General features: G+C 39.1%; 1 pseudogene; it reads left to right on the plus strand.

Moving 5' to 3' along the window:
* Positions 1-9,301: 9,301 nt before the first annotated feature.
* Positions 9,302-9,475, plus strand: LOC101590469 (annotated as a pseudogene).
* The last annotated feature ends 2,514 nt before the right edge of the window (positions 9,476-11,989 follow it).

The raw sequence follows: 11,989 nt of genomic DNA on the forward strand, positions 1-11,989 counted from the left end.
CAAAATGTTATGTCCTAATTATCAGGAGTCAATCATTATTGTATCCTTGAACTAGCTTCCTCTTTTTTCCATCCTTCCCCCTCTCTTCCTATTTACTTCCCTCCTCCTTTCTGCCTCACTTTCATAAACATTAATAAACAGTTAAAGCATAAGGAGGCTTAACACAAGGAATTTGTTATGATTGACAATTGCAGGTGTCAAAAGTAAAAACTCTTTAAAGGTGAAAATAGACTTTGAGGATTAGGATATACATAGTTATGTAAATAAGGTGCATAGTTATAAGGCCAGCCAGTAGTAAAACCAAGGTTGGAGTTTGAATAAACTAGAGATGATTTCCCAGTGCTAACGGACCCTAGTTCTTGGCATAGTTCCTGAGCTGATGTGTTCTACAAAACATAACTTTACATCCCCAAGTGCTTCAAAGACATGGTCTAAGTACCTTCCCACTCATGATACAAAGAACAGGTGCCTTTCCTCTCCTGGATGGTTCCAAACTCCCTGGCACCTGACAATACCTGCAGCAGAGCAGCAGAGTCAGGGGAACAAAATGAGAACAAGGAAGGACACCGGTCTGTGATGGGCATTGTGTTCCCATATTTTGTACCTTATGAGCCACAAAAACCACTGAAATGTTTTGATCTCTCCATTTTCTAGATAAAATTGTGGCTTAAAGGGATTAAACAACCCATTAAAGTTCATGAAAGCAGTAAGAGGTGGAATCCAAGCTATTCCATTATAAATTCTGATTTTTTTTCATAATCCCATTCTGCTTAATAGACAGGGAAGTAGAGAAGTAGGCATTTTGAGCATAAGCTTCACTGTGCTATGTGTGTATTCATAGATTATTTCTACAGTTGTCTTTGCACATTTATATATATCAATATTCAATAATGACAATCATCACAGTCCTATATAGAAAATATACTAGCATTGAAACTGCATTTGATTATACATATAATTCTGATTCATTTCTGAGGCAAAATGAGAGCCATAATAGGATTAGGATTAGAAGTTAGGTTAGTGTATACTATAAGAAATTGTTTTTCCTTCCTGGACCTCATTTTCCTCATCTATAAAAGGTGTTAAATGAGATTTCTAACATGCTAGGCTTAGGACTGTTACCATATTTCTTAGTTGTTTCAGATCAAAGTACAGAATTTGAATCATAGGGAAAAAAGCTAAACACATACATTAAAAGGCTATTTAATGACTAGTATTTATTGAGACCTGTATATGGGTCAAGGATTATGCTAACTAGCTTAATAACTGATTCTGATTAATTATTATGACATTAAATATTTTTACATATTCATCTCTTAGGAACAAAGTCATAAGTAATTTGCCCAATATCACATGGCTGGCGAGTGGAAAAGCCAATGTCAACGCCAACATTATACTAGTCATCAGAACCTGGCAACTATTATTATTATTGCTATTATTATTTTAGACAGGGTCTCACTATGAATTTCAGGTTAAACTTGAACTCACTATGTTGCCAGTTCTGGCCTCAAACTCATGATGATCCTCCTGCCTCAGCCTCCCAAGTGCTGGCTGTCTCTAGTCTTTAATATTATCAGGAAGCAAGCTGTTTCCTTAAGATTAAAGTTATTGGGCTCAATTAGTTCCTCTGACTGGATCTAAGAAAGGACATCGACATGGAGAATAACTCCTTCTCTGACTGCCATTTGCCATATCGATATGAAGGGAAGAAGGAAGGATGGTGACTGAAAAGGAGATAAAAACCATCCAGGGCCTGCATCTTGTACCAACTGGACTACTGTATTTGATACCTGCCTTGCTCAAATGGTGCCTAGATACCAAACTCATTGCCTCTGATCTCTGGACAGGACAATTAACTGACTAAGCTGAGCCATGGCCTAGGAGGACTATAAACACACAATCAGCAGCATTCATCTCCAAGGGATAATACCTGGACTGAATCACAAAGCTCTCCAGGGAGCAGGGATAGAACAGGGAAGGAGGTATAGGTAGTGGTGCTACTTATTTCTGTTCTCTTCCTTGCTCACTTCCTGCATTCAATAGGTTTCTTTGTCTTCTTTGTGTGCTTTGTATTCCATGTCATGCAGGTGGGCTGGAAAGCACTGGAAATGCTGTCTGTAAATTGCTCTAGCTAATTTAGAAATTCTGCATCATGTACTCAAGCCTACACTTTCAATAATGTCAAAAAGTTGGCTTTACTTTTGCAATGCATCAATAAGTCAAATGGCATTTTTGGTAAACTTATGGGTGACACAAAGCTGGAGAGTATGGTTACAGAGCTAAATCAGAATTCAAAATTGTCTAGACAGTCTAAAGTGTCTTGTCTACCTCAATAAGATGAAATATATCAAAAATAATTGCAGAATTCTATATTTAGGGTAAAAAGAAAACTGGCTATATAAATTCAGGATGGAGGCGATTACATGGGCAGAGTCTGTTCATATGAAAGGCCCGGGGACTTTAATTATCCACAAGTTGAATATGTGCCAACATTAGGATGTGTCTATTGAGAAAAACCAAATCAGATCATTGACTGTATGAAGGAAAGTGAGGTGAATATTGCAGACAGCCCCTGTACTGCTACAATGTACTGTGGTCTGACCACACTCGAGTCCTGGGTTCTGTGGTAGTTACCACAATTCTTGGGGGATATTGACCAACTAGAGTGAGGTTAATATATAGGAGGTTGAGAGTCAGGAAGTCAGGAAGAATTGATAGAAATGGTCTCATTTAGCTGAAGAAGGGCAAAAATAGTCAACCAAAAGAATGCCAGATCATTCTCTGCATATATTTAAAAAGTTCCTGTGCAGCAGGCAAAATAAATTTGTTCTGCCCTATCAAGATGTAGAGCTAAAGCAAAAAGCAGAAGACAGAATTCAGTTGAGTAAGAGCTTTTAAAAGGCTAAGGGAGAGAGAAAGAAAGAGAGGTGATCCAGGCTCTCCCTCCTAGATTCAGCATCTGCAACGCCTACAGCTGTGGCTGCCTTGGAGGGGGACTTCACAATCAGGCAATAGTGAGGTGGGAAGAGAAGAAATCTTACCAGTTTGATTGATATTCCCTGGATCAAATGAACTGCTACTGTCTCTGTTTTCTCCTGATTGTATTCACTGCCCTATTTTACCTGATATTTCATAGCATTCTTGTGCCTCTAGTTGATACTGAAACTCTATTTGAATGACCAGGCCTGAAGATTCAGAGCCTATTGCTTTCTGAGCAGGGATAACCAACCACCTTGGAACACCTGATCCAGTAACCCAGTCCCTTACTTAGGAATTTTCTTCACAGTGAAATTCAAGCCCTTGTACTCATCCATTTGCCTATAATAGAAAGACTCACTTTGCTTTTTGAGCATATATTAGGCAATTATTGTTTCTGCTATAAGAATATTTTTTATTATCCCATACATGGTACATTTCTTGCTTTGAGTTTTATTTGATAATTCCTACACATTTTTTCTTTGCTTTCAAAAATGATGAACAAAAGTCTGACAATATGAAAAAACAAGATGAAAATTTCTGCTTAGCGACATTCCTATACTATTAATAGTGACACAAGGAGATGTATTCAAGATATCTTCAAGGTGCATCTCTTGAGCCCTGAATATTGAACATCAGATTCATGATCTCCCTTACCTTAAATCTCTCCTTCTAGGAAAGGCAAACAGCCTTAAAATCCTAGATCAACGGACTTAGGAGAATTATAATCCAAACTTCTCATGTCATGTAAGAGACTAGAAATCCAGTGCTTTTCAGTTCTGTAGTGGGCACTATGTACCTGGAGCAGGGTCACATCTCATGGGTTGAGAGCTCAATTGCTTAAGACTTTCCCTTGCCTCAGATGCCAGTTGCAAATCCTATGTTGTAACCTATGCTTCTGATCCACTGGCTATATATTAGAGTTCTGATGGTTTAAATTAATTTACTAGAGCAGGTTATAGAAAATAAGAAGACACATTTATTCATTTATTATGAAGGATTTTAATGAAGAATATAGATAACACCCAGAGCTGAGCCTCAGACACACGTGTCAAGAGTCCTTTATCCAATCCTCTATCTCCTCCAACTCATTCTCCTCATGGATAGACATAATGGTCTCCGTCATGTTTCTCTGTGCCAACCAGGCTCCATGAAGATAGCAGTATACACAATCCAATTTGAATCACATTACTCAGTAGTCCTGTGAACGTGTTACTATTGTGGACACTGGGTCAAGAAGATTGCTTTTTTATAAGCTGGAATTAAAAATAACTACTAGAATCCAAAGAGGAACTATTTGACCCAGCAGCAATCACAAGCTTATATTGATGAATGTTAACTTAGGAAAGAATCTTGCTTACCACTAAAACCCAGCTGCCAATATAATTAAGCTAAGAAAAGTAAATTATTCAATATTTTTGTTCATAGGTCAAATATTCAATCAATATTATTTTATTGGCTTGCAGTCTATTACTTCTTCATTAAGCAAATATGGACCTAAAAGATGAAAGCTCCTTTATGTCACCTGTGGATATATTTTTTGACTCATTCTAATCAAACATAATTATCCTTTGCTGGAACTACTGTATGGGGAAGTGAGTCATTTGGTTTAGGAAACTATTAGGAAGAGGTAAAGGAAATATGAACATTTTAAATAAATAAAATCATCTTTAAAAGATAGCAGAGAATATCCTGTAAAGAAATAATACTGATAAATATTCTGTTAAGCATTTGGTAGAAAGTTGATCAGAAAGGAATGTAACAGATATACAAACTAATAAGGACAAAGATAAAATAAAGAGAGTGAAATTTAGAAGCAGTATCAGTTTCTCAGGGGAAAGCAGTACCTTTCAAACATGCAGTTGGAAAAGGCTTAGTACTAAATTGCCTTAAATAAAATTAGAGTTCTCTTAGTAAGGTAAAAGGAATTATAGATGTTAAACAGGCAAGTAGCTGTTTCTGCCACAACCCTTCATCCATACAATAGACAAAAATAATTTCCAAATTCTAATTATGTGTTGGGTAAGGCACTAGATGTATTGATGTTTTCCAGATGTCCTTTTATTGATTTCAAGGAAGGACAAGACAGTTTATAGACAGCTTATTTCAGTACTGGGCCTGAGCTAAGTTGAGTTAAGGAAAGAGAACAATGACATTTAAAGGAAAGTCACAGTATTTGAGAGGGGCAGGGAGAAAGAGGGAGAGAGGAGAGAGAGAGAATGTGCCTGGAGGGAGAACACAATTGAAATTATACTGGAAGGTAAGGCGATGTGATCATGATTTTTTTAAATCTCCAGTGTTGGGAATGGAGCCCATGCCTAGCACATTCTAGGCAAATGCTCTATCACTGAACTACAACCTTGGTCCCAGATGGTAACCTTTGTAATTTTCTGTTATGTGTTTATATTATTTTAATTTTTTTCTTTTCAAACAGATTATTTTCTATTGAATAGCATTCTCCTATTGTAACTCTTCTTGAAGCAGGAAGGCATTTGGGCCAGCCTACTTAAAGAGGTCATATTCCTTAGGTGCAAATGAGGCTAAAAGGCTGCAAAATGTGCTTAGGAAACAAATCAGGGCATGTGAGATTGCTCTTGTATAAACATATTATGTGTGTGTAATATTGATCTCCATGTCACAGGGGAGCCATAATGAGCAGGCAAAGGCTCCCAGGAGGGAAAATTAGAAGACAAGAAAGCTTCTCCATGCAAGCTTATTTGAAGAGTAGGAGGGGCAGCACAGACCTGTGGGAGAAGGGCCTGGATTTTAGAGGTTTTACCATTCCTGCCTTCAACTCCATGGAGGATCCTGGGGCAGAGAATGTCTTTGGTCTTGATTATCTATATAATGAAGGAAAAGGACCAGATGATAATTAATATCCTTTGCAAACTAAATAGTTCTATTTTCTGTAGTTGTTGAACCAAGAGAGAAAGCTATGAAATACTTTGAGAGATAAATGTGAGGGGGAGTGGAAATGGAAATGGATAAATAGCCTAAATTGTGACAAGGTTTCACGAAAAGTAAAAAATGTTGGAAGAGAAAGCCAAATACAAGGAGAACATTTGAGGATGATTTTATGTACAGAGTACCTATAGGACAATCTTTTGAGTTGTAGGATTTACTCAAATGATAAATTGAATCCCGCTGTTCAATTGAACATGCCAATTGCAATTCTAGCACTAGGAATGATTCCTCATGTGAATCTGGTTGTTGTCATCCAATTAGAACTTCTGAAAACAAAAGCTACTTTCATAATCACCTAAGTTTATGAATGCACTGATTCTTATTGGAAAGATATTTAATGTGATTATTATAAATAGCATTAATGCTGCTATAGTTTTCTTTAATATGTCTCTCTACAATGCCAAGTCTCTTCAAATCTCCATGAGTCTTTCCTTCCCTCTCTAAATAGAAACATCTAGTGATCAGTTTGCTTTTTGAATGGTTTTTAATTGAAAAGGTGTGTATGTACTTTTGAGTATTGAGTGTGCATACATATATTTGTGTGGGGTGTGTGTGTGTGTATGTGTGAATGCACATGCAAAAGATTGCTATAGTTCTTTTTGAAATATTTTATTGGAAAATATTTATAATATAAGATACTGTTCTGGTGTGATTGTTTTTTAAGTCCAAAGAAGGTCCTGAAATTCTGCAAAAGAAATGGAATTTCTTTCTCTCTAACATCACACTAGTTACACTATTTTGTTATAATACTTTTCTTTGAACAAACCCTTGCTCATTCTCTCTACATCAGCAATTTGAGGATAAGGAGATAAAGTCTGATTTCTGGATTGACAAGGAAGTCAATGAGAAGAATATTACAGGAGAGGAAGAACAGCAAAGATTTAGCCCACATTTGGGCTTGACCTTCTCCTTCAATGCATATTTTAGTCTTAGGCTTCCAAAAGATCAGTTTTCCCACTGCTTTGGTAAACTTTAGGATTCTGAAGTGTCTGGTTCAAGTCCCTATTTTCATTTTCAGCAAATGACATAAAATCATTTTCACATGTCAGCCCTTTGGAAACTTCTACTCCCTGTGACATAGCGAAAAAGCTTTCTGTCCCATTCTTCTCTATTCTTAGCCTCTAATCCAAAGAAATTGTTATCTCTTTGACTCAGGCTAATCCCTATGATACACACTCCTCTAAAAACCTGACAGACCTTAGGTAAACCTGAATGAGCTGGGCCATGTAGCTCTTACTCCGAGGTAGAGTAGCCACAGTACTGGAGACTAAGGAAAATGTAAATCAGAACATTCTAGAAAGCTATTTAGTTCTTTACTAACATTTCTTAAGGAGATGAAGAAGGAACATGGGAAATGTCTTTAAAGTATCTTATAGATTCTCTCTTTTAAGTCCTACTTCCTTAGCTACGTATCTTCTTGACTCTGGTGAAGATATTCTGGCTACGTCACAACATGGTGAATGATTTCATGCTGAGAGTGCACCCAAGAGAAGCATTACAAATGAGAGAGGAACCAAGAGAGGTTAGGAAAGGGCCAAGCTTACTCTTTTATAACTACCCAGTCTTGCAAGAATTCATCCCCTCTGTAAGTTTGTGCTCCCCCATGACCTAATTACCTTCTACCAGGCCCCACCTCTTAAAGGTCCTTCTACCTCAACCATGTCACCCTGGGAATAAAGCTTCCAGCACATCAATCCTTGAGAGATGAACTACAAACACGCTGTAGAAAACTGATACCAGAGCTGTTTTTCTATTCCTGACTTATAGTCTGAAAAAAAAGAACAGCTTCCAAGCAAGGCTAAATTTTGACTCAGAAAGAGTCTCATCACCATCTTTCCTGGGATATGGCCCAGGCAAAGGAATGGACAATGTGATGAATAGATAGTTTTACAATGATACGAGTATCTGTATTTCCTAGACAAGCCCAACTTCTGGCAATAAGGCATACTCATTGGAAAGAGAAGTGTAATTGCTTGAATATAGAGTTATTTAATCTAGTTTGGATCCTATTGTTGGAAAGTCTGATCAAATTTTAGTTCTCCTGCATTACTTTCTCAGATCTTTAATGGAACTAGCCTAAAGCAATCACTGCTTTCTTCCAAGGAGTATTTACCATTGCTCTGACATTGAGTATCTCTCTGTGAATATTCGTGCCCTCTTGGTATTATTTTCATCTTATAAATAAAATGAAGAAGCAAAAATAAGCACAGAATTTGTGTCCTGCCAAAGGTCATACCACTTCAATATTAAGACCAGTCTCTCTTCATTTACAAGAGTCAAAGCAATTTTCAGGCCAAGGAAGCTCCGGTTGCCTGCTGGCTACTGGTCCTTCTTGATGCCTGTCAGCCTGCCAAGAGCCAGTACGGCAACTCGCTCTTAGTGTCCGTCTTTATCCTGGTTGGCTAGCAGGCCCTGCTGTGTCTGCAGAGGGTCAGGGCACAAGGCCAGGAAAGATGAGAGGCCACAGAAAAGAAATAAAATCCTGGTGAAATACATCAAAACAATGCTGAGAGCAAACTCTGGCTGCGGACTGAAGATTGGCAAGAAAGTAAAATAGCTCCGTTCAAGGTCAAAGCAGTGCGGATATGCTCAAGTTGGAAACTGTAATCAATTCTTCTTCCCTTTCAGCCTGGCAGCTGCATCTGGTTGATGCCTAGGAAGCCAGAACACCAAGAGTCAGTCCTGGCAGCAGCAGCAGCACTGGTAAAAGGCAGAAGGGCCCATGTGCACAGGACCCTTAACTGGTCCTTTATTTACAAGTCGTATTTATTTATTTTTTTGTGGAACTGGGGACTGAACTCAGGCCCTTACGCTTGCCAAGGAAGCGCTTATTCCACTGAGCCATCTCCCCAGCCCCTACAAGTCCTATTTATTGAGCACCTATTAGACACTAGGTATTGTGCTGGGCACTAGACATTCCAAAGCTAACAAGATAAAGGTTAAGCCATTCAGGAGCTGATGTTTCAGTGGAGGGGATAGATCTATTCATAAACAATTTCACAGCAAGACATAATGAGATAGATTCAGTAGAGATACAGGCACAGGGTTGGGGCCAGGGAGGGGAACATTCTATAGTTCTTGTTGAGAGCCTCTTGTGAACAGTGATAGATGTGGTCCCTAACTATGAAGGGCATCATGGGAGATTCTGTTCTTGTGGATTCCCATTTTCATAACTAGTTTTTATGGGTTTGTTTTTTAAATACAAACATCCTGACCATAGCTGCTCTCTTGATGAAGAGTAACCACAACCCCCAGAATCCAATGGGCCCCTCAGGGAGGAAGGCTTGTCTGAGGATGCGTTGCAAGGATAAATGACTCGGAAGCCGGAAGTTCAAAGCCAGTCACCCGTTTGGGGATCACCATGCCAATTGGTAAGCTGCTAGCTCATGTTGGCTACAAGGCCTTCTCAGCCTCCATGATGCTTCTTACTGTGTATGGGGGCTACCTCTGAAGCATCTGGGTCTACCATTATCTGCAGCTATGCAGCTCCTGGAGCCAGGCTGCTGAGGAACAGAAGGGTTCAGGAGTCCTGTAGCATGGGCGTGTCTTCTGAGCATGCTGTGGAAAGACATCACCTACTGATTTCTAGATCAAGAGAACTAAGAGCTGGATGGTTTACAAACCCTGCTGAAGAATGTGCCCAGGGTTCCTGTGGTACTGCCAATTTAGCAGTATACAGTTTGTGGAGGCTGTTGAACCCCATGAATGTGAGGGTGAAGTAAGCCTATAGACATTAAATTCTTTGCCATGTCAAACCAAATGAACAAACATCCTGTGTCATTGTAGCTAAGAAGGGTGAGACCTGAGATCTTTCCCTGTTTTGAGATTTAAATTTTAGGGCAGAGAAGATGCTGCATTTCTGACCAGTGAGTTCTTGCCAAGACAGATTCCAAGTATTTTGGGTCAATGAGGCACAGAGGAAGGGTGGCAGGGAATGTAGAGAAATGAAACTCTCTTTTCTGCTTCACTGTTTGGAGCGCACGAAGGTGAATGCAATCTAGGAATGCAGAAGGGAGTGAGGAAAAAGAATGAAGAAAAATATCGGTGAAGAAAAGTATCACAGAGTGGGAAATCTTAGAAGAAAATTTCAGTACGAAAGACACATTTTCACACATACAAACTTTATGCAGATCCATAAATGTCCCAGGCAATTGAGAAGACTGTGAGGCATTCAAAAGCTAACAAGATAAAAGTTATACCATTAAGGAGCTGATGTTTCAGAAGAAGGGACAAAATATTCATAAACAATTTTACAGCAAGGCATAATGTGACAGATTTAGTAAAGATACAAACCTTATGCCACAGGGGACAGAGGAGATTAAGTGAATGCCATCTAGCAGCTCACAAGATGGACATGATATTTGATCTGATATTTGAAAGATTTTCTTTTCCTTTGCTTTGTACATTGATAATTTATTTTAACAGGAATTTTAAGAAAATTAATTCTCTTCACTTTTTATTAGAATAATAGTAACAATATATACGATGACTTGTTGGGGACATTATCAAACTTGCTGGGTCCTCCTCCTCATCCTCCCTAGTGGTAAGATCACAGGTGTGCACCACCACCCTGGCTGTCTACTTCTGCTTTTAACCTTTACTTTACTCTGAGTCTTCCTTTGTGGTGGATTAATGAATGGTCAACTTGGCATGCCCAGGTGAACTGAGTGGTTTTGGGCATGGAGGATCCTCTTGAGGATTGTTGCTGAAATGGCAGAAAAGGAGAATGGGAGGGGAAGATGACACGCTGTTGATTTTCCTGAAGGAGCTTGCCAAGGCTAGTTTTCCTGATATGAACTCGGCTGTTCCCAGTCTTGGAGGAGCTCAGGTCTTTGTTGTCACTGGGGTTGGCTGCTGTTCTCTTCAGGGGAGCTCTCATCTTCATCTTGAACATTACTTCCTGGTTCTAGTGCAGATCTCTCAGCCTACTGGCACAGATCCTTTGCCCCATTGGTGCAGACTTCCTAGCCATAGACCTTTGGGCCCTTCTGATGCAGATCCTTGATACAAACTCACATAAAACATTGTGGTGGACTCTAGGCCTCCAGCTGGACTTGTAGAGGACATTGCCATGGGCTCTAGGCTTTGGGCCGCACTCTTGTCGGACATCGCTATGCAATCCAGCCCCTTGACTGGATTTTTTGTGTGTCTAGCATGTGGATTGATATTTTGCACTCTTCTGCATTTGACTGTTTGGATGAATATTATAAGATGGTTCTTTAAGTTTGTGTTTACTGTATCAGATCTATTACCTTATAATCCTTGATTATGACATCATCAGTAATTCCTGCTACTGGCCCATTTCTGCAACAGGAAGTTTCAGGCTTCCCCACCTCATTAGTATTTTCTAGCCAATAGTTAATTTCCATTTTACTATGTTCAGGGAACTGCTGTAGTCCCAGAGAATGAGGCAATGAACAAAATAGAGAAAATTATGCAGTACAAACTTTAATGGGAAGTGACAGGGAATAAACAGATAATAAATGTGTAATGTCAACTATCAATAAATGCTATGAAGAAAAATAAAGCAGAGCAACATGATAGAGTATAGCAGGATGCTACTTTTGATAGGGTAGTTCTCAGGGGAATTTAAATTCCAACAGGGTGGAATGAATTAAGAAAGGGAGCTATGGGCTAGTGGTGTCCTCAGCAGAGAAAACAGAAAATGCAGTGAGCCAAAGGCAAGAGCATGTTTGTAGTGCTAGGATAAACACAGATATCCATTGTGGCTGGATGCAGGGAGAAATTCATAGAATTTAGGGTCAGATATGTGTCCAGGGACAGGGTTTAGCAGAACACTTGAGGGCACAATAAGAATAGACATGATCTAATTTATCATTTGAAGGTGTGTTTCTGTCTGTTGTTTGGTAAGTAGACCTCAGGAGTGGAAGCAGGGAAGTCACTTAGGAGACTATGTAGTAATTCAGAGTTGGTGTTGATACCCCGCAGCACAAGGGTGATAGGAAGCTGTTGGGTTGAGATAAATGCGAGGACTATGCTTGTCTTAGAGAGTGAAAGTAAGGGAGGAAAAAAAAAAATAAAGAATGAC

The sequence above is a fragment of the Octodon degus genome, unplaced genomic scaffold (genome assembly GCF_000260255.1).
Source record: "Octodon degus isolate 3935 unplaced genomic scaffold, OctDeg1.0 scaffold00053, whole genome shotgun sequence".
Classification (NCBI taxonomy): domain Eukaryota; kingdom Metazoa; phylum Chordata; class Mammalia; order Rodentia; family Octodontidae; genus Octodon; species Octodon degus.